We start from the raw sequence: 26,358 nt of genomic DNA, 5'->3' as shown, positions 1-26,358 counted from the left end.
CTCAGGCCTGCTGCTACTGAAAATGTCCCCCTATCCCAGTCCAGGGGCACATGGCAACCATCTTGCATTCACCACCTGCATGTGGTTCTGTGACTAGGGACTCCTGGTGACCACTTCACTTGTTCCTGTTGCCACTCGCCTATCACCATAGGACTTTTGTGGATGGGGGTGGGGAAGAAATTCTTCCTGTGAAAGAAGCCTGCTCATGAGTAGTTTAATGTGGGGGAGCCATTGTGCACCATCAGACACACAAATATTGGCAAAAGAGATACCCTGTGTCTGGTGGCAAGGAAGTCCAAGATGATTGAGGGTTTCTCTTTTGCATCCTTTATCTGCCTTTGCAGCCATTGGGAGATAATCCTACTTCATCCATTTGACAACCTTACCACCATGGGGACCCCTACCAGGAGTGCAAGAATCTCAACGGCATGGATCTTAGGGTCTTTAGTACATGCAAGCTTCTCCACCATGTCAAGGTGGCAGCCCAAGGAGAAGCCTACGCTTTAGGCTATTTGGAGATGGGAATCTCTAGCTCTTCTGTTGAAACTGTCCACTTTGTATCAATTACTTTAATAGTCAATAGTCAATTATAGGCTGACACTCACATGGGAGACTGAAATTCAGGTTCATGCTTGAAAAATGAATTATTTATACAAAGTGGAACAACTTCAATAGGAGAGATTGAAAGAGATCCACCTCGGATAACCCAGTAGTTAGGGCACTCACCTAAGCAGGGTGGGGGGGGGTGTGATTGTGATCCAGGGTCCTCTTAGTGCCAACTGGCAGAGGAGTACATAAAGTACATACATATGTACATACTCATTTGACATAATAATGTCATGCAAGATCTCTACTGAAAGCCTCTGTCACAGTGGTCATCATAATCATTCTGAGATCTATGTATGGAAAATACATGAGGAATTATGTATATAAAATAAAAATTATTTTCTCTAGGTCTGAGAATTAAGGCAAATCACCAAAAGGTAATCCACATACTCCTGTGAGGTGGGGAAGAGACACTTATCTCACACTGACTGGTCATATGCAAATTGAGTATTGTATGGTTCACAATAGATGCCCACTTACAGTATATATGCTTATGTAAGAATATATGTACACACACACGCGCGCGCACACAACACACACACACAAGATACACATACTCCCTCTCTGTCTGCTCTACTTTTGTGCAAATGATTACAGTCCTGAGTTTTGATATGACTTTACCTGACACCTACTTCTCATTCAACTAGTGGAGACAAAAATTAAGCAGAAGGAAAACTAAAACACAAAATCTGTCAAAACAGAGCCTTTATTTTTTACTTTTGTCAACATTTCCAGCTGGCCCAAATGAACAAGATTTTAGGCTGCAGTTTGGTGGGCCTACTGGTACAGTTATCCTATAACAATATAAAATCTGTAGAGCATAATGCTGTCAAGTCCCTTGAAATCAGAGAGGTTGTATGGATGTAAATGAAAGCAGAAAAGAGGCTTCATTCCATGTAAGAAAAATTCACAACTGAGAGTGCTGGCTAATTCATTTATACTATTCTGTAGATACAAAAACAGACTAATTTAATTTACTATACCAAGGATGAGAAACCTCCACTGTCCTTATTTGGGGGAAATTTTATCATGGGATAGGCAATAGAAAAACAGATAGTAAATATCTAAATGTTTCTTAGCAGATTTCTGATTTTGAATAAAACTCTTTTTCAGGAAAACAAGCAGGTGCTTTTTAGAGATTGGTTGAAATTATTTGAAAAAACCCTGACTAATTGATTTTAAGGAATGGCTTTGAAGGGAGGGAGGTGTGTGGAAAATCTGCTTTGACAATGGACAGTAATTATCTGTATGTCAGTCTGGAACTGAATGCAGAAAATAGGATGTCCTGATGAGCAGCAACAATAATATAACTACATCTAACTTTGAATGTTACATATGGTAGAAACCATTGTTAAATTATCCATAGCTAATTGGCATCTTAATCTGAAATAGACTATTAAACATGTTCTGGACTATTAACTGGTTCATATTTTAGGTGTTCAGCTAATTAGACATTTTCTAAACTATTCATTTGCATTTGAATAATTTGTCCCCTATACCATGTGTTATAATAAAATATTTCTTTCCATTGCCTATCCCATGATAAAATTCCCCCCAAATCAGAGGGCAAAGAAGGGGTCTGAAGCAAGTAGAAAGAGAAGGAGGAAAATATTTAAAGAAATAATAAATTATTATATTGCCTTTTATCTTTATGCTTGCACTTCAAGGTTTTCTGTGTGTTGCTGAGCCATGTCTTCAGTTTCTTTGCAGAAAACACACATTAGAAATAGCACAGCATTGTCTAGAGATTTTTCAACTCCTATATCTTTTTTTCCAATCTTCCTGTTGTGAATGCACGAAGTTAATATGTATCTGTAAGGCAAACTTGGATAGAAAATTTGGCATATTTTCACTCTCTTAAATACTCATGTACTGCAATAAAAACAAAATCAAATGGGCCAGAACAAAAATAAGGAAAATAAAGAGAAAAAAATTGGGTGTGAGTTTGTGGCCTTTTTTTTTTTTTTTTGTATATTTTAAACACATTTTTTGTTTTGGATAGGTCTGCTTTTAACTATACTGAATTTCATTTCAACAACACTTCAGCCAGAGGTTAATGAAGAAAATAAATAGCTTTATATAAATTAACAATATTACTGTTAACATTTCTTAACTTATCTGGGCAGAATTAACAGTATGATGATCGGTCATCAAACAGGATATATTCAAAAGAGAAGGAAAACTATTTTCTGCCATCTGAAGAACTTAATTGTTGATCATTTGGATTTGAAATATTCTGATAGTTGAGAATAAATTGTGATTTTCTTTGTCATTAATATAGCTGAGATTAGAGTAATCAAGGTTCTTTATAAACTTCTATTCAAAGACTCTCTGCTGATTTCAAGGGGCTCTGGATCACAGCCATTTAGGCTTTGCAATGGAGTCTTCCTGCTATCGTTATTAATTATTATTTATTATTTGTATTACTGTAATGCCTAACTACTACATCTTATTCCTATTTGAATGTTCCTAGTACAATAGGAGTTTTAATCAGTGATGTTCTTCTAATATTTTAACGGACACCTCTCATCAGAAAAGTTGAGGTGTTGAATGCCTATTTTACTTCAGTCATCATGAAAAAGGTAAATTGTGACCAGCTACTTAACTCAATTAATAGTAACACCAAGGGGGAATGAACACAGGCAGAAGTTGAGGAAGAACAGATTAAAATTTATTTAGATACGTTAGATGTATTCAAGTCAGCAGAGGCTGATGATCCTAGTGTACTGTACAACAGAACAGCAATCCCAAAACACCAACACAAAACAACAAAACAAGACAGGAAGCAGGAAAGCAATGCACACAAATGAGCCATCACAGGTGGCTTAAGGAATTAGCTGAAACAAACTTTGAACTGTTAGTGATTATCTTGGATAATTCATGGAGGAAGGATGAAGTCTCAGAGGAGTGGAAAAGGGCAAACATAGAACCTATCTTTTAAAAGGAAACAAAGAGGACCCAGGGAATTATATACCAGGCAGCCTAACTTCAATACCTGAAAAGATACAGGAACAAATTATTAAACAATCAAATTGTAAGCACGTAGAGGATAAAAGGATTATAAGTAATAGCTAACATGGATTTGTGAAGAACAAATCATGCCAAATCAACCTAATTTCCTTCTTTGGCAGGCTTACTGGCCTAAGGATAGGGGAAGCTTTAGAAATCCTATATCTTGATTTTAATAAGTCTTTTGACACAGTCCCACATAAGATTATCATAAGCAAAGTAGGGAAATATGCTCTATATAAAATTACTGTAAGGTGGGTGCAAAACTGTTTGAAAGATCATACTCAAAGATTAGTTATCAATGTTCTGCTGTCAAACTGGCAGTCAGACCTAGTGAGGTCCCATAGGGGTCTCTCCTGGGTCTGATACTATTAAATATTTTCATTAATGACTTCAATAATGAAGTGGAGAGACTGTAAACTCTGGTTGATACCAAGCTGAAAGGGGTTACTAATACTTTGAAGGACAAGATTAGAATTCAAAACAACCTTGACAAATTGAAAAATTGATCTTAAATCAATAAGATGAAACTAAATATAAACAAAACAACCAGACATAGGAAGGAAAAAAATGAAATGCACAATTACAAAATGGGAAATAACTGGCAAAAAAATCTGGGGGTTATAATGGATCACAAGTTGAATATGAGTCAAAATGTGACGCGATTGAGAAAAAGGCTTTCATTCTCAGGTGTGTAATACCAATCCACAGAGAATCATCATCAGCGGTATCCAACATGGGACCTCTGGAGCTAAATGCATGAGATTCTACTGCATCAGCTAAAAATCACATCTGTTAGCCAAGACTGTAGAAGGCTTAGCAAACGCTAGCTGGGATAGAGTGCCACTCCGAGCAAGCACAAGTTACAAGTATATTAACATAAGTGTCATATGTAAGACAAGGGAGGAATTGTCCCACTCTACTCGGTGTTGGTTAGGCATCAGCTTGAGTATTGTATCCATATCTGGGTGCCACACTTTAAGAATGATGTAGGCAAAATGGAGAGAATCTGGAGGAAAGCAAGAAAAATGATAAAAGGTTTAGAAAACTTGATGTATAAGTAAAGGTTAAAAACCTTGGGAATGTGTGGTCTTGATAAAAGAATGCTAAGAAGGGGATATGATAACAGTTTTCATATATGTTAAGGGCTACTATAAAGAGGACTGTGATCAATTGTTCTCTATGTCAGCTAAAAGTAGGAAAAGCTATAATCAGCTTAATTAGAAGGAAGGAAGAATTTAGTTAGATTTTAGGAGTAACTTTCTAGTTATAAGGATAGAAATCATAGAAATATAGGACTGGAAAGGACCATCCCTGGCAGGTGTCTGACCTGTTCTTTAAAACCTCCAGTGATATAGATTCCACAGCCTTACTAGGTAATTTTTTCCAGTGCTTAACTAACCTTATGGTTAGTAAACTTTTCCTAAAGTCTAATTTAAATCTCCCTTGCTGCAATTTAAGCCTGTTGTTCTTGTCCTGTTCTCAGTGAATAAGAACAGTTTATAACCTTCCTCTGTAGATCAACCTTTTACGTACTAGAACATTGTTATTTTATCCCCCCTATGTCATCTCTTTTCCAGACTTAACAAATACATTTTTTTTCAATCTGTCTTTGTGGGAAATATTTTCCAGACCTTTAATAATTTTTGTGCCTCTTCTCTGGACTTTCTCCAGCTTTTCCACATATTTCCCAAAGTATGGTGCCCAGAATTGGACATATTACTCCAGTGGATGCCTTATCAGTGCTTCCAAGGTCTTGCTTACAGCACTCCTGCAAATACATCTGAAAATGATGACTGTTCTTTTTCACAACAGTAATAATGTTATTCAACATCATTTATGTTGACTCAGATCTAGTTTGTTATCTACGATAAACTCCAGATCCTTTTTTGCAGTGCTTCTTCCCAGGCAGTCATTTCCCATTTTATATTTATGCAATTGATTATTCCTTTCTAAATGCAGTACTGTGCATTTGCCCTTATTGAATTTCATCCTATTTATTTCAGACCGTTTCTCCAGCTTGTCAAGATTACTTTTAATTCTAATCTTGTCCTCCAAAGTGCTTGCAGCACACCCTCCTTTGGTATCATCCACAAATTTATAGGTACTCTCTATTCCATTCTCCAAATCATTTATGAAGATTTTGAACGGAACTGGACCCAAGACAGATCCCTGCAGGACTGCACTTGATATGCCCTTCCAATTTGACTTGAACCATTGATAACTATTCTGTTAATATGGTTTTCTAACCAGCTGTGCACCTTATATAGACTTGTCTAGGCTATATTTCTCCCATTTGTTTATGAGAAGGCAATGTGAGATGGTATCAAAAGCCTAACTAAAGTCAAGATATAGCACATTTACTGCTTCTTCCATCCGCAAGGCTTGTTGCCCTGTCAGAGAATGATATTAGGTTGAATTGATTAGTTCTTGAAATCCTTGTTAACTGTTACCACCTTATTATCTTCTAAGCGCTAGCAAATTGATTGTTTGGTTATTTGCATGTTTATATTTCCAGATACCAAAGTTAAACTGACTGGTCTATAATTCCCTGGATCGTCCTTATCTCCCTTTCTATGGATAGATACTATATTTGCCTTTTTCAAGTCCTCAGAGATCTCTCCAGTCCGCCATGACTTCTCAAAGGGAATAGGTAATGGCTCAGACTCTTCAACAAGTTCCTTCAGTATCCTAAGAAGTATTATGTCAGGCCCTACTGACTTAAAGACATCTTACTTGTCTAAGTAATTCTTAACTTGTTCTTTCCCTGCTTTAGCCTCAGAATCTACCTCATTATACTGTGGTTCACTATGTTAGTCACTGTATCACTGCTAATCTTTTTGGTGAAAACTGAAACATTTTCTGTTATTGCCTTTCCCTTGTCATTGAGTAATGGGCCTACCTTGTCTTTGGTCTCCTTCTTGTTTCTAATGTATTTTTAAAATGTTTTCTTGTTATTCTTTATGTCCTTAGCTAGTTTAATCTCATTTTGTGCCTTGGTCTTTCTAATTTTGTCTCCACATATTTGTGTTGGTTGTTTTTATATTTATCCTTCTAATTTGCCCTAGTTTCCACTTTTTGTAGGATTCTCTTTTGCGTTTCAGATCATTGAAGATCTCCTGGTCAAGCCTGAGTGGTCTCTTACCATACGTCCTATCTTTCCTATGCATTGGAATAGTTTGTTCTTGTGTCTTTAATAATGTCTCTCTAAAAACTGCTCACTTTCCTGTGCTCTTTTATCCCTGAAATTTGCTTTCCATGGGATATAATCTACCAATTTTCTGAGTTTCCTAAAGTCTGCCTTCTTAAAGTCCATTGACTTTAGTCTGCTGTTTTCCCTTCTATTATTCCTTATGGCCAGGAATTCTACCATTTCATGATCACTTTCACCCATGCTTCCTTACTGCTTCAAATTCTTAGCCAGTTATTTATTTGTCAAAATAAAATCTAGAACAGCCTCGCCCCGGTCACTTTCTCCACCTTCTGTAATAAAAAGTTATCTCCAATGCATTTCAAGAATACGTTTGATAAGCTGTGCCCCGCTGTGTTATTTTTCAGCAGACATCTGAGTAGCTGAAATCCCCCTACAACTGCAAAGTCCTGTGTTTAGGATGATTTTGTTAGTGTAGGAAAAGCCTCATCCACTTCTTCTTCCTGGTTAGGTGGTCTATAGTAGACATGAACCAGGATATCAGCCTTGTTTTTTATTTCTTTTTTCCTTACCCAGAGACTTTTCACAGGTCTGTCTCACACTTCTATTTTAACCTCAGTGCAAGTGTATACATCTTAAATATGCAATGCAATTACTCCCTTTTTTTCCTTTCCTGTCGTTCCTGAATAAGCTGTACCCTTCTATACCAATATTCAGGTCATGTAAATTTTCCCACTAGGTCTCTGAGTCAATTATGCCATAATTATGGTGATACACTAGTATTTCTAGTTCTTTCTGTTTATTTCCCATATTTCTTGCATTAATATACAAATATCTAAGATGTTCTTTAGATTTCCCACTTTTATATTCCCTCTTGTCTCTCCTTTGTCTCTGCTGTGATTGACTATGTTCCCCACAGATTCTGACCTTTTCTCCTAGATCTCCATGTTTTGGACTTATCTGTGGACTTTTGTCTCCAGCTCCCATTGAACCTAGTTTAAAGCCACACCTCACTAAGTTAGCCAGTCTATATATAAAGATACTCCTCCACTTCCTTGGTTGATGGACCCCATTTCTGCTCAGCCAGGCTTGACCAGGAGATCTTCAAGGATTAGCATCTCATGTCCAAAGAAGCTGATGCCCTCCTGGTGACACCATATATGCAGCCATGCGTTCACCTTCAGGATGTGTCTGTCTCTGCCTGGGCCTCTACCCTTGACTTGAAGGATCAATGAGAATACCACCTGCACCCACAACTCTTTCAAACTCACTCCCAGAGCCCAATAGTTTTGATCTTCTCAGTGTCATACCTTGTTGTATCATCAGGGCCCACATGGATAAGCAGCATGGACCAGTAGTCAAAGGGCTGGATGATCCTCGGCACAACTCCCAGGATGCCATGTCAGGCCAGCAGATGGATGCCTTAGAAAAGAGTCACCAACTACCATCAAACTTAATTTCCTCTTGGGTGTGGTGCCTATGATCTCCCCAGCCTTGAGGGTATATGGCTTCTTATCCTCCACCTTTGGGGAAGATTCCTCAACTCTTGTTGCCAAGGCCACACACTGGTTTTTTATCTTTATGGATTGTGGATTGGGAGCAAGGAAAGAGCACTGCCACCTACCAGAAGTAACCAGCAGTCAGCTCCCTTTCTGGGAAGTAGTGGTTTCCTCCTCCCCAGTTATTTTAAAATCTGGGATCCATGTACAAATATTACATGGACAAATATTAGTTATTTACCTATGAGGATTAACTCAAATGATTTGTTTACTAACTACTCCTATTATAAAGTCTACAGAAGCAAGACCATCTGATTTAGATTATCAGTATCCCAACTTAAATAACAAACTGTGAATATTGAAGTCTCAATGGATAATTTCAGTATATAGCCAGTGGTTTATATATGCTCACTGTCATATCCCTAGTCGAACTTCCACCAGCCGGGCATTCACCAGGCCAGTGTGTCTGGAATCACACACTGGATTCATGTGCTTTTATCTCTTCTGGGTCTAAGTAGGCCTTTGTCTATTTCTCTGGCCTCTAGGCTCACTCCCTTGGCAGAGTGGTGAGGTTCTGAGTCAAAATGGTCTGGATTTGGGTCTGGGTCTGGTTACTCAATACACCGTGGCCCTGGCTCCCCTTCATTGTATTGCTCATCCCTCATGTTCCATGTATTCCCTGTGTGTGTCACCTCCCTACTGGTTTGCTTTCACTTATAGCAGTCTGGTCTATCTAAAGATATGTTCCAGTATGTTCCTTCCCTGCCCCCATCCCTGATGGGAAAGTTCCCTCAAGTCCTGGTTTGGCTCCACCAGTAGGTAGGAACATATATGGTGTCATTTGGTTATGGTATATCACCCATTCACCTCCTCCTGATTCTGACTGTACAGAATAGACATGTAGATCCCCTTGTCTTCTAATCATGATATAGGGAATGGGTTCCCACCTGTTTCCCAGTTTATGTCTCCTTTTCTTCTTCCTGGCTACTAGCACCCTATCTCCAGGAGCCAGTGGGGCTTCCCATATCTTGCGATCATAGTACTGTTTCTGGTGAAGTTTGGCAGCTTCAGACGCTTGTGCAACCTGACAATATGCTCTCTCTAGGCATTCCTTCAGCTGGAAGATGTACTCTTCCTCCTCTACACCTTCATCTCCTCAGTGGAGAAAGCCCAGGTCCAGGTCTACTTTAAACTTTGGGTGCCAGCCAAACATTAAGAATAATGGGGGAAACCCAGTGGATTCGTGCCTGGTGCAGTTATAGGCATGGATCATGGGCTGAACGTAGTCCTTCCAGACCATCTTTTGGTCTAGATGCAGGTTTCCCAGCATATTCATGAGTGTTCGATTGAACCACTCAGTGGTCCCATTCCCTTGAGAGTGATAATGTTTAGCTCTGCTCTTTGAAGTCCCCAACAGTTTCCAGAGCTTGACCAGGAGATTTCTTTCGAAATTTCTCCTTTAGTCCATATGTATCCTCTCAGGGATGCTATAGAAGCAGATAAATTGTTTCCACATCACCTTGGCTACAGTAGATGCCTGCTGGTCATGAGTAAAAAATTCCTGAGCATATCAGATGAAGTGGTCAGTGTCTACAAGAATATTTTTGATGCCCTCACCCGGGGTTGTTCCAAGGTGAGAAAGTCAATGCACTCTAGCTCCAAGGGCCTAATGGTATGGATTGAAGTAAATGGAGCTTGGCCTTCAGGGATGCCTCGCTTTCTTAGGCAACACCTTTTGCAAGAGAGGCACCACCTCTGGATAGTGGACTGCATGCCTTGCCAATAACAGGGAGTACGGATGAGATCCACAGTACGGTCAATGCCCATGTGTCCCATATTTGTGTGCGGGGCTTTCAATACTTCTCTCTGGAGTTTCTCTAGCAGCACCACCTGCAGGATCTGTTCCTCTCCTAGGGTTGTTGTTATCCTGTAAAGGATCCCCTCTACCAGCTGCAATTGCTTCCATTGTTTCAGTAATGTCTGCACTAGTATTTCCCCCTTCTGCCTCTTCCGGGAACTGGGTGCACGTTGCCTGGGTAGGTACGTTCTTAATCGGGAGATGACTGCATCCTTTTCCTGCAGTCCCCTCAGTTCTTCCTTAGGCAGGCCTGGAATTAATTCTACACCTGACCTGTAGAGTGGCCAAGCTCTCCCCATTGCAGTGCTTTGGCATTCATCCTGGGTTGCTATGGAGGACACATTGCATCCAGCATTCAGAACTGTAGTCACCTCCTCCCAAGGTAACCAAGACAAACCATCAACGTTGGCATTACTTCTTCCAGGTTGGTACTTTATGTTGAAGTTGAACTCTGCCAGATTTGCCATCCACCTTTGATTTCTTGCATCCAATTTGGCAGTAGTGGTAACATAGGTCAGTGGATTGTTGTCAGTCAGCCAACAACTCCAGTTTATGGGCAGGAGTTTTTTTTTTCCTGAGGGACTTAAGGCCCTTCTGGTATAGGCTATGACTCTTTCCTTCCATGATTGAACCTACACTGTCAGAGCTCCTCGCCCGTCTGTGGATGCATCTGTCTGGAGTATGAATGGTAATCTATAATCAACATATCCCAATATTGGTGCAGCAGTCAGCTTTGTCTTCAGCTTTGTAAAAGCCTGTTTACATTCCTCTGACTGAGCAAAATTTGGTATCTTAGTGGGAACCCTCTGACTTCTCCTTCTGGTCCAGCACCACCTATCGTTAATCTCAACAATTGGACTGCTAATTTTAAGTAGCCTTTGATGTATCTCCTGTAATAGCTGGTGAATCCAAGAAACTGAAATACTTCCTTCCTGTTATCAGGGGCCTTCCAATCCCGCACCTGTTGTATCTTATTTGGCTCTGTTTCAATACCTTGACCAAACACTATGTGCCCAAGGTATGCTACCTCTACTCATATCAGGTGACACTTTCTGGGCTTCAGCTTGAGACTTTGTTGACAGAGTCTATCAAAAACTATCTCCAGGTGCTGCAGATGCTCCTCAAAAGTACAGGAGAACACTATGACAACATCATGAAATAAGTACTGCTGAAAAGTTTAAATCCTCCAAGACATGCGTCATCAGCCTCTGGAGGGTAGCCAGGACAGTCTATAGTCTGAAAGGCATCAGATTACATTCATACAACCCCACAGGGGTGATGAATGTGGTCTTGGGCCTAACCTGCTCCTCCATTTCCATCTGCCAGTACCGTGGGGTAAGGTTCAGTGTAGAGTAATCCTAGGGCTTCCTCAATATGGGGCAGAAGAAATGCATCTTGCCTAGTCTTAATATTCAGCTGTCTGTAGTCAATGCACACTCACAAAGAACCATCTTTCTTCCTTGCCACCACCATTGGTGAAGCATATGAGCTTTGATTTGGTCTGATTGCTCCTGCCTCCACCATCTTCTGCAAGTGTTTGTGGACCTCTTGGTATTGTGCTGGAGGTATTCTTTGATAGGGTTGCCTTATTGGAATAGTATCAGTCTGGGGTATCTCATGCTTGACTGTGGAAGTGCAGCCCAAATTGATGGCATTTTGAGAGAAAATGTCAGCATTCTGCCTCAGCAATTATTCTAATATATTCAGCTGAACTGGGTCTTGCACAGCTGCCTCACTGAGGTCCACTTCCAGCAAAGCAGCATCAGCTCACACCACTTCCCTCAGTTCTTGTCCTGGGGAATATTTTAAGTTGCTGCTCATGCTGGCCATGCTGTACACTACTGAAGCTGTGGCTAGTGGCTGGTTCCTTTTTATCGTAACTATTGTTTGCCCTACATTCTGCAGATAAGCCTTCCCATGCTCAACATCCATTATGCCTTCCTCCACCCTCAGACTTTCTGGCAGGTGAGCATCAAGTTCTACCAGAGCAGTGTATGGTCCCCACCCCATACCCCAGGGGGTCTTCACAGGTAGATATCTTCCTTCTCCAGATCTTAACAAGATGGGCTGCTTCTTAAGGATCTTAAGGATGGCCTCTCTTGGCCAGATATCACTTGTTTATAGGCTGCATAGCAGGCTGATGACTTCCCTTTCAAGCAGGCCAGGTTAGTTACATTCTGGTAGCTGGAACGGATGACATTTGTCCCTAACAACATGGGGACTTCCTGGTGGTGCTTTGTCCCAGGCACCACAAAGACAGGGTCTCACTTGGAAGTTTGGCCAAGAAAAAACAAATCTCATTTGATTGCTCCTTCATGGGAGACACGTTGGCCCCCGGATCCCTCTATTAGGATATCTACAGGCATGGGATATAACCTGTCTAAGGTAGGGTGTTTCTTCAAGAAGTCCTCTATGATGGTTGTGACCTGAGATCCTGAATCAATTAGAGCCTTTCACCTCCACAATTCCTCATTCTATGGCCTCACGAAGCCAGGATGCCATGTTTCAACTGATACAGTATGCTGGGAAGTCATGCACGCTGATGTTATTGGGGGACTTCTCACCAGCTCTACATCCTTCACATGCCCCTTGGTGTCAGGCTTTAGTAGTTTAAGAAGAGGGAGCCTCAACTTGCCCTGGACTCATGGGGTGGGACCAGGGGGCTGACAGCAGCAGCCCCAGGCTATGTAACCTTCTTGCCCACAACAATGGCATATGAAATGGCCTCTGGCACCATGGACACTAGCATCAGAGGCATCTTGACCACTTCCCCCATCTGGAATTTTAGGGTGTTGTCTGCACTACTACACCCTGCTGTAGTACATGTGCCCAGTTGCACTATTCTCTCATGATTCTGTCATGTTCTTAACAGTCAGTTGTTGAATTAGCCCAGTTAGGCCCTTCACTGCCTCTAACATCCCAAGATCTGAGGTATTGCTAGGTGGTGGCACCTCGGGAGCATTTTGCACATGCCATCCGACAGGGCAGCTTGTTGCATGCTGTTTATCCCCTGGGCTGGCATATCCATTTTGCCTTCTACGTTCCTCTCCTGGGCCAGGTGATGCGATTCTCCTTGCAGCTGTCGGAATGTCATGTAGTGAGGCTGCATAGGTGCCAACCTGTTCCATACTTCTCGCTCCCAGATGCCCTGCATGAACTGCTGTATCAATTTATAATCCTGATCAGGGAAAGGATGGCCTCCTCTGAGCTTCTCCTCTATTACTCACTGTAGGGCCTCTAACTCAATGGCATAGGATAAGACTGTCTTTTTAGTGTGTTACCATCTCTCATAAAAGTCTGCCCTGGGATTCAGTGATAAATGGCAGTCGCCATACTCTGCTCTAAGCTCTTCAGCAGCCCTCGGGCTGGATACTGCTCCTGAGGCGGCAGGTTAAGGACTAATTTATGGCCCCCCCCCCCCCGACTCAGGTATCTCATGAGGTGGGAAATTTCAAAGGCTCAGGAATGCCAGTGGCTGCTAGCAGGTAATGTATATTCTTTATCCAGTCCTCTGTCTACTCTGCAATCTGTACCACCACTGAACACAGAAACCCCACAGCTTTAGTGCTGTGCAGGGAGAAACTGGTACAGCTCTGGTGTTGTGCAGGGAGTCATTACTGTGTTCCTCCCTAAGATTTCCTCCCCAGTACTTTCACCCATAACGGCAGTAGTCTCTTGGCTACAACACCCATTGGAGGGTCTCTATTTTTACTGACTCCATGCTAGAGCCAGGCCAACCCCCCCGGCCTACAAACTGTGGATCCATGTTGTCCTGGCTCTCTTGTGTGGGAGTTTCTCTACTATGTACTAAAATTAAACTTCTCCTATCTGAGTCATGGCACCAAATAAGCAAAAAAAAAAAAAAAAAAAAAAAGCCCTTTTGTCTACTAGCCAAGCATGAGGGTGTTCAAGATAGGGAAAGTCTGTCTTGCGACTTTCTAAAGCTTTGGGAAACTGGGCCTGTAGCTCCCCTGTGTGTCTGTGTTGTGCGTCAGTGTGTATTCCCCTCAGATCAGACCCACTGGACCAACCACCAGGGACAAGGTTTTATTCTGCAAGGAAACATAGAACAGGATTACAGTCCATTGGCCTCCTCTCCACTTGCCTGACACATGCTCCCAGCCTCAGTCAGTGCTGAAAGTCTGAAACTTCCTGCTGGGAAGGCTGAGTCAGGAAGTTCTCCCAACATGCCGCAGTTTGTAGTCCACCACTTGTAGTTCCCACTGCTGTTGCTGTTGAAGCACACTGGTCCTTGAGCTACATATAGATACATGCAAACATACATACTAATGGACCACAAAACTTCTGATGAACAATTATGAATAACAAGCCACTTTGTAAAAGTTAGTCTGCTGTAGTAGATGGCAAATAGAAATAATTGCAAAGCAAATTATTTGTTACACATTAATCGTCCAACTCTAAACAATGATATCACTTTACTCTTCCCTCAAAAACATGTATGTTAACATAACTGTCCCTTGATGTCAAACTAGTCATGTCAATTGTATTGTCTTTATCTGATGTAGATTCTTTTAGATCTACAATAAACTAAGAAGATGAGATAAAAAAGGCTCATAATTGGTATTCTTCAGTGTCTCTGAGAACAGTTGGGTGAACACAAGTTTAGTTTTGTATCAACAATATTAAATATACAGCAAATATGAAACATGTTGGACCTAATTCTCAGGTATGCTAAAATTACATTACACCCACTTTATGGCATTTTTACACTGCCAGCATGGTGTAAAGGAGCATTAGTGAAAATAAGAATCAGACCTACTGAGTCTCTTCCTCTTGCATACTAGCTCTACCTACAATTTTTACTTGTTTTGCTGACAGATTGTCGAAAGGATGGGGGGGACCAAAAAATTGATTAAGGATTTTAATCTTATAATTTTCACTCTACAAGGCTGTGTGTTATTATCAAATCCTGTGCAAGTCCTTGCAGTAGCCATAAATTCTTTGAAATTCTCTATCTAGCATAGACATTTTATGGACTATGTCTGTGTAAGAGAGAGAAATGTATCAAATCTGGATTATAGAAAAGTATTTTTGACTTTGTCAGCATCCGGAATCCCTGAGGAGACATTGAGAATTGTTCAGTCTCTGAACCATTATTACCCTGTGCTGTTTTTTCTCATTTTAAAATGGAAACATTGGAACCTGCTTCTAATCTGGCATTCCCGTTGGTTGTTTATATTTATTAAAAAACAAGTCTAAGCATTCAGTAATCATTCCTGCCCAAAATAACGGTATTATTTTGTGTTTTTATATCCTTTTCTATTAAACTGTGACATTTGCCATTTTTACCAGGACTTGCCCTTAAAATCTCTCATTTTTCTAAGTCATTTACAACACTGAGGGCCCAGCTCTTAGCCAGTGGTACTCTAATAATGTGATAATGCTGTTTTCACAGTGCAGCTACATTTGGTGAACCAAAGCCATCAGTAATGTCATACTTAAGTCAGAAATGCAAACAATCCTATTTTACAGAGTTGTTTATTCCTTGGGATTTAATCACCACTACCTTGCATAGCAAAGTGAAAGCGAAAAGGCTGAAAAAGACCACATCTTTGCAATTTGATAGGGCCAATTTCTCAGCTATTATAAATTGTTATTATTCTGTTGCAGACAATGGAACTACATTATTCTGCATCACCTGAGAATCTGGCCTGGAGTCTTTTGCACTCACAATGAAGCAGGTGGTGCTGCATGTGGTCAGTACTCTCCTTGACTACAACTCAAAATCATAGAATCATAGAATATTAGAGTTGGAAGGGACCTCAGGAGGTCATCTAGTCCAACCCCCTGCTCAAAGCAGGACTAACCTCAGCAAATCATCCCAACCAGGGCTTTGTCAATCCCTGCCTTAAAAATCTCTAAAGATGGAGATTCCACCACTTCCCTAGGTAACCCATTCCAGTGCTTTACCACCCTTCTAGTGAAAAATTTTTTCCTAATATCTAACCTAGATCTCCCCTAGATCTGCAACTTGAGACCATGGCTCCTTGTTCTGTCGTCTACTACCATTGAGAACTGCGTAGATCCATCCTCCCTGGAACCCCCTTTCAGGTAGTTAAAGGCTGCTATCAAATCTCCCCCTCATTCTTCTCTTCTGCAGACTAAACAAGCCTAGTTCCCTCAGCCTCTCCTCATAAGTCTTGTGCTCCAGCTCCCTAATAATTTTTGTTGCCCTCCGCTGGACTCTCTCTGACTTCTCCACATCCTTTTTGTAGTGGGGGGCCCAAAACTGGACACAATACTCTAAATGCGGCCTCACCAATGCCGAATAGAAGGGAATAATCACTTTCCTCGATCTGCTGGCAATGCTCCTATTAATGCAGCCCAATATGCTATTAGCCTTCTTGGCAACCAGGACACACTGCTGACTCATATCCAGCTTCTTATCCACTGTAACCCCTAGGCCCTTTTCTGCAGAACTGCTGCCTAGCTCATAGGTCCCCAGTCTCTAGCTGTGGAGGACTCTACACTTGCCCTTGTTGAATCTTATCAGATTTCTTTTGGCCCAATCCTCCAATTTGTCTAGGTCCCTCTGAATCCTATCCCTACCTTTTAGGGTATCTATCACTCCCCCTAGCTTAGTGACATCTGCAAACTTGCTGAGGGTGCAATCTACCCCATCCTCCAGATCTTTAATGAAGATGTTGAACAAAATCGGCCCAAGGACCGACCCCAGAGGCTCTCCACTTGTGACTGGCTGCCAGCTAGACATGGAGCCATTGATCACTACTGCTTGAGCCTGATGCTCTAGCCAACTCTCTATCCATTTTATAGTCCATTCATCCAACCCATACTTCTTTAACTTACTGATAAGAATACTGTGGGAGACTGTATCAAAAGCTTTGCTAAAGTCAAGGTATATGACATCCACCACTTTCCCCACATCCACAGAGCCAGTCACCTCTTCATAGAAGGCAATCAGGTTGGTCAGGCTTGACTTGCCCTTGGTGAATCCATGTTGACTGTTCCTGATCACCTTCCTCTCTTCCAAGTGCCTTAAAATGGATTCCTTGAGGACCTGCTCCATGATTTTTCCAGGGATTGAGGTGAGACTGACCGGTCTGTATTTCCCTGGGTCCTCTTTCTTCCCTTTCTTGAAGATGGGCACTATATTTGCCTTTTTCCAATCATCAGGGACCTCCCCCAGTAGCCACGAGCTTTCAAAGATAAAAGCCAATGGTTCTGAAATCACATCAGCCAACTCCCTCAGCACCCTCAGATGCATTGCTTCTGGCCCCATAGATTTGTGTATCTCCAATCTTTCTAAATAGTCCTGAACCTGTTCCTTCAGCACCGAGGGATGTTCAGCTCCTCCCAATTCTATGCCGCCTAGTGCAGTAGTCTGGGAGCTGACCTTGTCTGTGAAGACAGGCAAATAAGGCATTGAGTACCTCATGTCTAAGAACAGTTTAATATAGTGCACCCATTAAATGATGTAGTCTATAGGACTTGCTTGCACATTTATACCTCCAACTATGCTTTTAAGACACTGTCACCTAGACACATGAACACGTTCAGCAAATAAATAAATAAAATAATGAATAATTTATCATGAAAAACATTTTTATATATCAAAAAAGTATATGGGGTGCAAATGTGCCCCAAACGTGATGCACTGTTATCTCTTATTTTTAACAGTTTTTATGTTCAGATATCTATGTACTAGAATTCACTTCATTGCCCTTCTCCAGTGCCTAAAATAACCCAACTCTCATGGAAAAGCAACGGGAGACCAGAATTCAGTCTTTAAGGATTCTTAGCAAAGATTGCACTAAGTCAACGTCCCCACATTCAACTCCCAAAAAGAACAAAAAGGAATGAACGTAATTAAGTACCAACTTTATAAATCTTATGCTAAAGAAACATAATAAATAACTTAATTTTTACAACATAATATGGCTATTTTATAATGCACATACATTATCTTCACAGTTTTATGTAAACATAAATAAAGAAAACAAATTAAATTTAAACAGATCAGTCGCCACAGAAACACAGTGAGAACAAACTCAGAGTTCCCAAAGCTTAGGTTGAGTATACCTGAGTCTCAATTCAGTGTCGCTGATCACCAAGTCTATTGTCAGCTGAATCAAAAGCAACATTTTCCCTCCACTTGCTTGTAGGAATCTTCATCTGGAATTCATGCAGACTTTTCTTCTTCCTCTGCTGAAATCACTGTTAGTCAATTAGTTAACTGATTAACCAACCAGCTAAGTATATAGATTTAAGAAAACTCTGTTACAAGAAAATAAAAAACGGAGAATAGCAAAATATAAATGACTCTTTCCCCATTATTACATTTAAATAAATGTTGGTGAATCATATTAGTTGAGATAATTTAACTAAAACAGTTTGACAAAAAAACCAAACACTCAAAGTATACAATTAAATTAAAAGAAATTATTTTACTCCTTTCTATAATTAACAGTGCCAGGGCTTCCCTGTTGGAAAGTTTAATGACATCGCTAACCTCCTTCAAAATGCTTGAGTTAGGGAAAACTGCCAGCTCCCTGCTCCAGTGGCTCAGCTTCTTTCCACTCACACAGAGCACATGGCCTTTTGTAAAGCAGCTGTCCTGACTGCTTGCCCTCATGGAATCTGGCCCCAGCAATAGGGAACCTATTGAAGTATACCCAAAACTACCACACCCAATTCCAAAAAACTTCTGGGTGTGGCGTGCTAAATCAGCCTAGCAACAATGACCCAAACACAAATGGGATCTACACCAGTGGGTAGCATTATTCTCTGATGAATGTTATCCATCTGGTAGTGCTACCCATTGCGTCACTGGCAGGAGCAAGACTTGATCCTAGGTTTGGATCAGGCCCTAAAATATTTTGTTTTTTGTAACATGAAAGCAAAAGGGTCACGAATGTGAGCAAATGAATTCCATTTCTTAATCAAGTGAATAGATAAGAAAAATGTTTGAGCTACTCCCCATCTCAAGTTGAAAACATGCTGTAGAGCTTTTGAGTAAAGTAACATTTACTTTTTCCTCACCTGGTCTTACAGTTTGTCCATCACTAGAAATTAGTTCCAAAAGTTAAGGAAGTTTGTGCATTAATTCACTCTCACCAGGCAGAAAATATCACATTTCCACTACTGTATTAATCACTGGCAGATCAATTCAGAATTTTTTTAAGAAAGGAAGAGGTATAGTGAACATCCAAATTTAATGACAAAAGGCTTTTTAAAAAAAAACACATTTTCTTTTGCTAGAGAGAGGATTGAAAGAGTGCATATGAATCAGAACAATTTATTCCTCCCTGCCTTGCCTTTGGCAACAGAAAAAATAAACTAAACCCAAAGTAACAAAAATCCACAACACAGTAACGATAGCTAAATATGCTGTTTCCCTCTAGGGCCACCAGTGAGGGATTCTGCCAGGTTTGAAATTCAGCAGAGAATAGAAGAAGTTTTCATTACAGTGTGTTGTCTTCCTCTGGGCTAGTTTTACTCTGCTAGATTTGCAGGACCCTGTAGGAATTCTGTGTACCTCTCATTTGTCTTCAGTGCTACTGGCAAGAAGTTTTGCAGGACATTTGCTGATTTGTATGCATTTGATAACAACAGAGTTTATCTTGTCTTGATGTACAAGAAAGCTATGCTGCCTGAATTCCACTCACACACAGGAACATGAACCATCTCTGACTGTAAAATACAGACACAGTACGCATTTATATTTAATATTTACAGATTATACAATCTACCATTTCTCAATAGAGAAACTGAAGTTGTTTTTTTTTAACTTTACATAAACTATAGTAATAACCAAAAAAGTATTTTTAAAGTAGTATTTTTTATTCATCAAAATTTTAATCAGAAAGGAGAACTTATTTTTGCAATTTACAGTATACACCTGTCAGAGAAAAAACTACTTTTTTGAAGAGACATTAAAATACATATTTGCTTTGGCTTGAAAATGGAGCAAAAGTGTTTTTCAAAGAGCTCTTAGCTCTTGTAGCTTTTTCTAGAAATAACCATTTTTTTAGACATAACCATTTTTTTCTTTGTTCCTCTATAATGGTCCAGGCATTCAGGTATAGTTCCTCCTGGCCACCAGATGGAGACAGTTGCATGTTCTTTCAAGACCAGAGCTTTCAATCTCAAAATTTAATCATTTTAGGCACCACAGAAAGTTTCAATAAAAACCTATGTCAGCTTTATATCCTATCCCATTTGTTACAGTCTATTCCTCGTGGGCTGTAACTCTTTTTGAGCCAAATGGTTAGCAAAATTTGGGGTCTTGTGGGTTGTTTCTGTTAGGAGCAGAAAGTGATGATGGAGTCATATATTTTCTGATGCAATCCTGTTTATTTACAAGGATTGTACACAAGATCCTGAACATAGTATGGATCAAACAATAGGAGACAGTCTCTTTGCTTACAGTTCCAAGTCTCTTTCCAGTCAGCACCCTGCCCAAAATCTTTTTCTCAGGGTCATGCTACAAGTTTCTCTGGCTGTTTCTGGGGCTTCCTTTCTGCCTTCTCTGTCTGCTTACTCTGCTCTTTCTTTCACATACACACACATATAGCTGAAAACAAATCAATTCCCTGATCCTTTGTTTATTATCAGACCTCTGGGAAACCTCTTGAGCCACATGGCCCAGTAACTGAACAGGATGGTATGTAGTCTAGTCCTTGGGATGTGGATTTTTCTGTTTTTTTTATTTATCACTAAACAGTAGGGTATTTAATTGTTCCCTCATTTAGCCTAAGTAGAAGGCAGTTGTCATGCCTAACAGCTTCAAGAAAGTCGTGTGATTATTCAACCCCCAGCATAAGCCAAAAGTAACAGGAAAATTCAGGTTCTTTCTTGCTGGGAATCTTATAAAAATGTCACCAGGGTAAAATAGCCCTCTTTTCAGACCATAATGCATATCAGCCTTTCTTGTAAAACACGAAGTACATTTATCTTAATGAATAAGAAGTGCAGATAGGGCAAGACAGTTTCAGTGGCCTGGTCCATAGTTAAAATTTAGATTGCCATAGCTATATTGCCCAGAGGGTGTGAAAAAAATCACACACTGATCCTTATAGCTATGCCAATCTAAACCCCGCACCTCACATTTAGATGCAGCTAGGTCAATAGGTGAATGCTTCAGTTGACTTCACTACCACCACTCAGGGAGGTGCATTACCTACAGTGATGGAAAAACCCATTTCTGTTGCTGTCGGAAACATCTGGTGCTAGTGTCATAGCTGTGCTGCTGTAGGACATGTAGCACAGACAAGCCTGTTGTAGAGAGAGCTTTGAAGTTATATCTTGTAAGGACAGTGGGAATCAAAGATTTAAATAAGCTCTTTGTGTGCTCCATACCTGGTGGAAAGGGAGGGAGAAAATGACAAGATGATCCAATTCAGCCTTGACTGGATGGATAAAATAGCTTAACAGAGAAGCCTATATTAATATTGGGAAGCAAGTTCTAAAGTCAGTTCTAAAATCTTTGAAAGCCCATTCAACTAGAATTGTTATCAGGGTCAGAGAGAACAAAACCATCCTTAGTGCAGGTCTGACACTTGGCCTTCTGCACAGGATAAGAAGGTATCCTTTTCTTTCTTAAAATTTCCCATTATTGCTACCACTAATACTGCTCTACCATTATCACCAAATGCTGCTCATAGAGCTGGTTGAAATTATTTCAGTGAAAAATATGAATGGTCAGACCCAAAATGTTCTGTGGGAATGTGTTGATTTTGTACAATTTCTTATGAAAAATTATCAGAACATTTTATTATGATAAAATCAAAAGGTTTAAATTAGATTTTCATTTTGATTACTTTTGTTCTTATAATTTGTAATGTAATATCATATAAAAGTCAAATTTTTACTATAATATAATACGTCATGTGGAAATATAATATGACCTGACATATTATGTTGTAGTATGTAATTTATTTAAATATTTTTTTAATTTTTGTTATGAAATTTTATTTTCTACTTATATTTTGTAAGTATTATATCACTTACAATAGGAAATTACCAATCACCAAATCAATTACTAAATGAATTACCAATTGCCAGTTAGAACAAGTACCAGTGACCAAACCAATAATTACCAATTAGAATGCCAACTACCAATTAGAATACCAATTTCAAAACAAATTACCAATTTATAAATAATAATATAAAATAAAAATATTATATTTTAATTTATAATTCAATGTCAAATAATGCTTTATATAATGCAAGTCAAAATAGGTTATTTATTACAAGTTATTTACTTATTTATAAATTACAAGTTATTTATGTTTGATGGTTCTATAGTAGGTTATCTTTTTTCCAAAGTATTTATTGAGGATTCAAGTGCTCTGTTGCCATCTCCTGCCAAATGGGAATTAAACCCCAAAATGTGGACTAGTATACAAGAACCTGACGAAAGACAAATACCAGGAACTAAATTTCTGATTTCTGCATTATTTGTAGCTACTTTTTCTTTAATATCCTTCCAGGATATAATAATTCAGAGAACATGAAAACATTGATAAATTTGCCCTAATAGAGCCAAAAAAGCACATTTATGCATCTTGGCTGGTCATAAATTTTTAATCAGATTTGCAGCTGGTATAAAGTTGAATATCTCTTTTAAATCAATGGATAATGCCCTTTTACAGTAGATGAGAATCTGGCCTTATGGTTTTGTCAGAAAGTCTTGTCAGATTGCACTGTCAGATTTTCTTAAGCTGTTAATAATTCATATCTTATCAAGAGTGAAGTAAAGGCAGGGAGTTACAGAGATGGAAATGAGCCCTATTTCTTTAAAAACAAGCTTAACTGAATGCAGGTTGGAATCTGAGTTGTTCATTAACATGGAAAAGGAAATGAGAATGTCAGTGAAAAAATCATTTAAAAATAATCTAATATTATCCCTGCTGCAAGATTACCTACTTATATAGTTTATATCTATGTATATATTATATCTATGTATGCATATGTATTTTCTTCTCTGCATTGGCTACATCATACTCTATTAAAAAAAACATGGACTTGATCTCCAAACTCGCAACCAAACTCGTAATCCTAATTTATGTGAGTAATCCTGTTGGTTTCAAGGTTGATATATGGGAAGAGATCAATGCCCCATCTAGTCTGGTATCCTGTCTCTGCCCTTAGTTAATACAAATACTGCATATGAACATGTAAAACATTCATAATGCATCTACTTATACAATATCACATTGGGGGGTAAAGGAGCATACTAGTGGCTTCTGTATTTCTTCAGACAAAGATGTTTTAAAGTTTGAAATGATTTTCCGGTTTACATATGATCATAGAGAAACATTTTATTTTTTAACATGTGAACATGTGAACTAGATCAACACTATACTTAGTACCCAGTACCTCAGTGCACACGCAGGCAAAATTCTCATTGAAGTCAATGGGATTCTATTATTTTCCGAAATCACACTTATGCCTGACTTAAGACTTGCATAGGTTTTCTGCTGGTTCTCTGCACAGAGACAAAATTCATCCTAGGAGCTCTTATCTTATAACTATATAGAGTGCCATAAACTAGAGTAGAATTTGATGCTAGAGCACTGTCCTGCCACCTCATGTCAAAAACTACAGGAGTCTCTGTGCTGTTCCACAGAAAACTGACAGCAAATGTTATTGAAGCTATGTTGGACATTCAGGGTAGGTTTTTCATACTCAGAGTTATTGTAAATAGGTTTGAAATGATGTTGGCTAGTATACCTGAGCCCAATATGGATGAACCTGTGATCTTTAATAGATTCTTGTTGAGCTGCACAAAGATACATACATTCCCACCATAACTGCAGGCAACTTTAATGAGGTTCTAGACCCTATACCATTTCCCATTAAATATGAGACAGCTAGGACCAGAAGAGTACTGGAATCTTTGATTAGAGATATGGGACTGTACATGAAATGTGATGTGTGGAGACTCATTCATCCAACGTAAAGAGACTGTACAATTTCTTCCCTTGTCCAGAATACATATTCAAGAATTGACTTTTTCTTAATCTCAGGGGAGCTCCAATCTGTATGCAGCTCCTCAATGGATACAATGGTTGTGACATACTCTACCCTATGTACACCTTTATGGTGTGATTTGTGCATCATTCATGTTCACCCATACAGTATTTGCAGAAAATAGGTTAAACTGCTATATAATGACCCCACATTTAATCTTTTAATCATTGGCATAATTTCAGACTTATTTAACCTTTTCAGAGTCACCAGACATTGTTGTCCCGTGTCCCCTCTTTTGTTTGATCTGGCACTAGAGCCCATGGCCATTACCCAAATCCCTCATGGCAGTTGCCTGTGTGCTCTAAGGCCCATAGAAATCCCCAATAGGTTCTCTCCCAAATATTCAGAGAATTAAGATTGCCTCACTGGAGTATCACTTGATGCTATATGCTGATGCTAACTTTGTGTTTATAACTAATCCCAAAACCGCAATCCTGCCTTTCAAGCATTGATCAAAGATTATGGTTCTCTCTCAGGCTGTAGAATCAATTGGGAAAAGTCAGAACTACTTGAGATTTCCTGGAAGCTATGTAGCAGGGCATTCTCCCAGTAGAATTTTTATAGGCAAACAGAGGTAATTAAAAAATTGGAAAAAAAATAAATTTAGAACCCAGCCTTCTACAGCTAGCAGAGGACACCAATCTTATTGGTCACCAATCCATGGCAGGCACTTTCTCTGAGCCTCTGGGATGAATGTCTGATGAATGTCTTACGTAGATTTTTGGACACTCTGAACAGGCTACCTGTCGTCATCTCACCATTTTATTTGACAAGATTTAATAAGATTATTAAGACTTTTATATGTGGCCAGGGACAATGCCCCAGACTATCTTGAAGGAATCTTCAGCTTTCCTTTAATAGGGATGGTTTCAGATTCCTGGATCTTCAGAACTGTTATGTTGCCTCTATCACATCCCAGGCCTCTCAGTTGTTCCAACCCATGAACAAAAAAACCTCTTTTAGATTCTGATAAAAAAGAACTAATGAAACTAATCCCCAGTCTTTAGACCATTATCCTACCCTACAGAGAAAAATAGGGCCACCGGAAGACCATTTTGGACAGGAGATTCCATGTTCACCTTGTACACCATACAAAAGTCACTATCTGGGGTAATTCTGATTTACATATTGACAAGCAACCAATCACATGAAAAGGATGGATAGGGAGAAGGTATAGCTTCATTTTAGATCTTACAGCATCAGCATAACTTCCCTACCATGGCAATATTGCAACATGTACAGCTGAATCATTTATTGACTCATCACTTTGGCCCAATTGCCCTGGGACAGGCTGATACTCCTGTAATGCATTCCATGGTAGAGATGCTCCACAAACTCCTCAGATCCATTACATTCATGTGTTCCTTTTTGATGATCCCTTTCTGCTTCTATAGATTTTTGTGTATGTTTAAATCAACAACAAAATATTCAGAATGTTTTGGATACCACCAAAACATCAGAAGAGTGTTCTCATAGAATACATGCTGGTGCTGTGGTAAAAATAAGATCAGGCTTTTGCACATGTTGTGGACTCTGGTTTAAACATCTATGCGATGAAGTTGACATTAGAATTAAGGTGATTTGGGGATTGATCTATCCACCATTGTTTGAGAACTTCATCTTAAGAGATTTACCTGTGAATGTTGATCTCAAAAGTAGTCTGTGTCCATACTGCAGTGTAATGAAAGGCTCTGGAAAGGGGGAGGCAACAGGGAAAGGCTCCAGCAGCTGCCTGTGATGGGGGAGGGCTCCAGCAGAGGGGAGCTGCCAGAGTCTTTCCCTGCTGAGGGGAAAGGCTCCAACAGCAGGGAAGCAGCAGGACAGTACACTGTTAAAAATAGTAGTGTAGACAGGGAAGCACAGTTTGGGTGTGTAGAGAGATGTTTAGGGTAAATACCCTAAAGTTCTGGCATGTCTTTACCCTACTTGCCTAAGCAGTGTTTCACAGTCTGCACTGATATTCATACCTATGGTAGAGGAGCATTCAATATATATTCTCTAAATGCCATTGTAAAGTGTAGACATAGCCTCATTAGATTTTATAGTTTAATATTATGTTTTTAAATGTTTTTTGCACATGTATGTTAACACTATGCTGTACGTTACAGATGGTAATTATAAGTTTATAATATTTGTTTTTTAATTTATCTTTTTGTATTGTGATGTATATATTGAAAAGCAAAAATTAATTAAAAATAATAAATAGAAGAAGGGAGCAT

The sequence above is a fragment of the Emydura macquarii genome, unplaced genomic scaffold (genome assembly GCF_026122565.2).
Source record: "Emydura macquarii macquarii isolate MOO-44397 ecotype Brisbane River unplaced genomic scaffold, CSIRO-AGI_Emac_v2 contig_2063, whole genome shotgun sequence".
Taxonomy (NCBI): domain Eukaryota; kingdom Metazoa; phylum Chordata; order Testudines; family Chelidae; genus Emydura; species Emydura macquarii.
The sequence above is the reverse complement of the archived record's forward strand: the minus strand, read 5'-3'. Positions refer to the sequence as shown.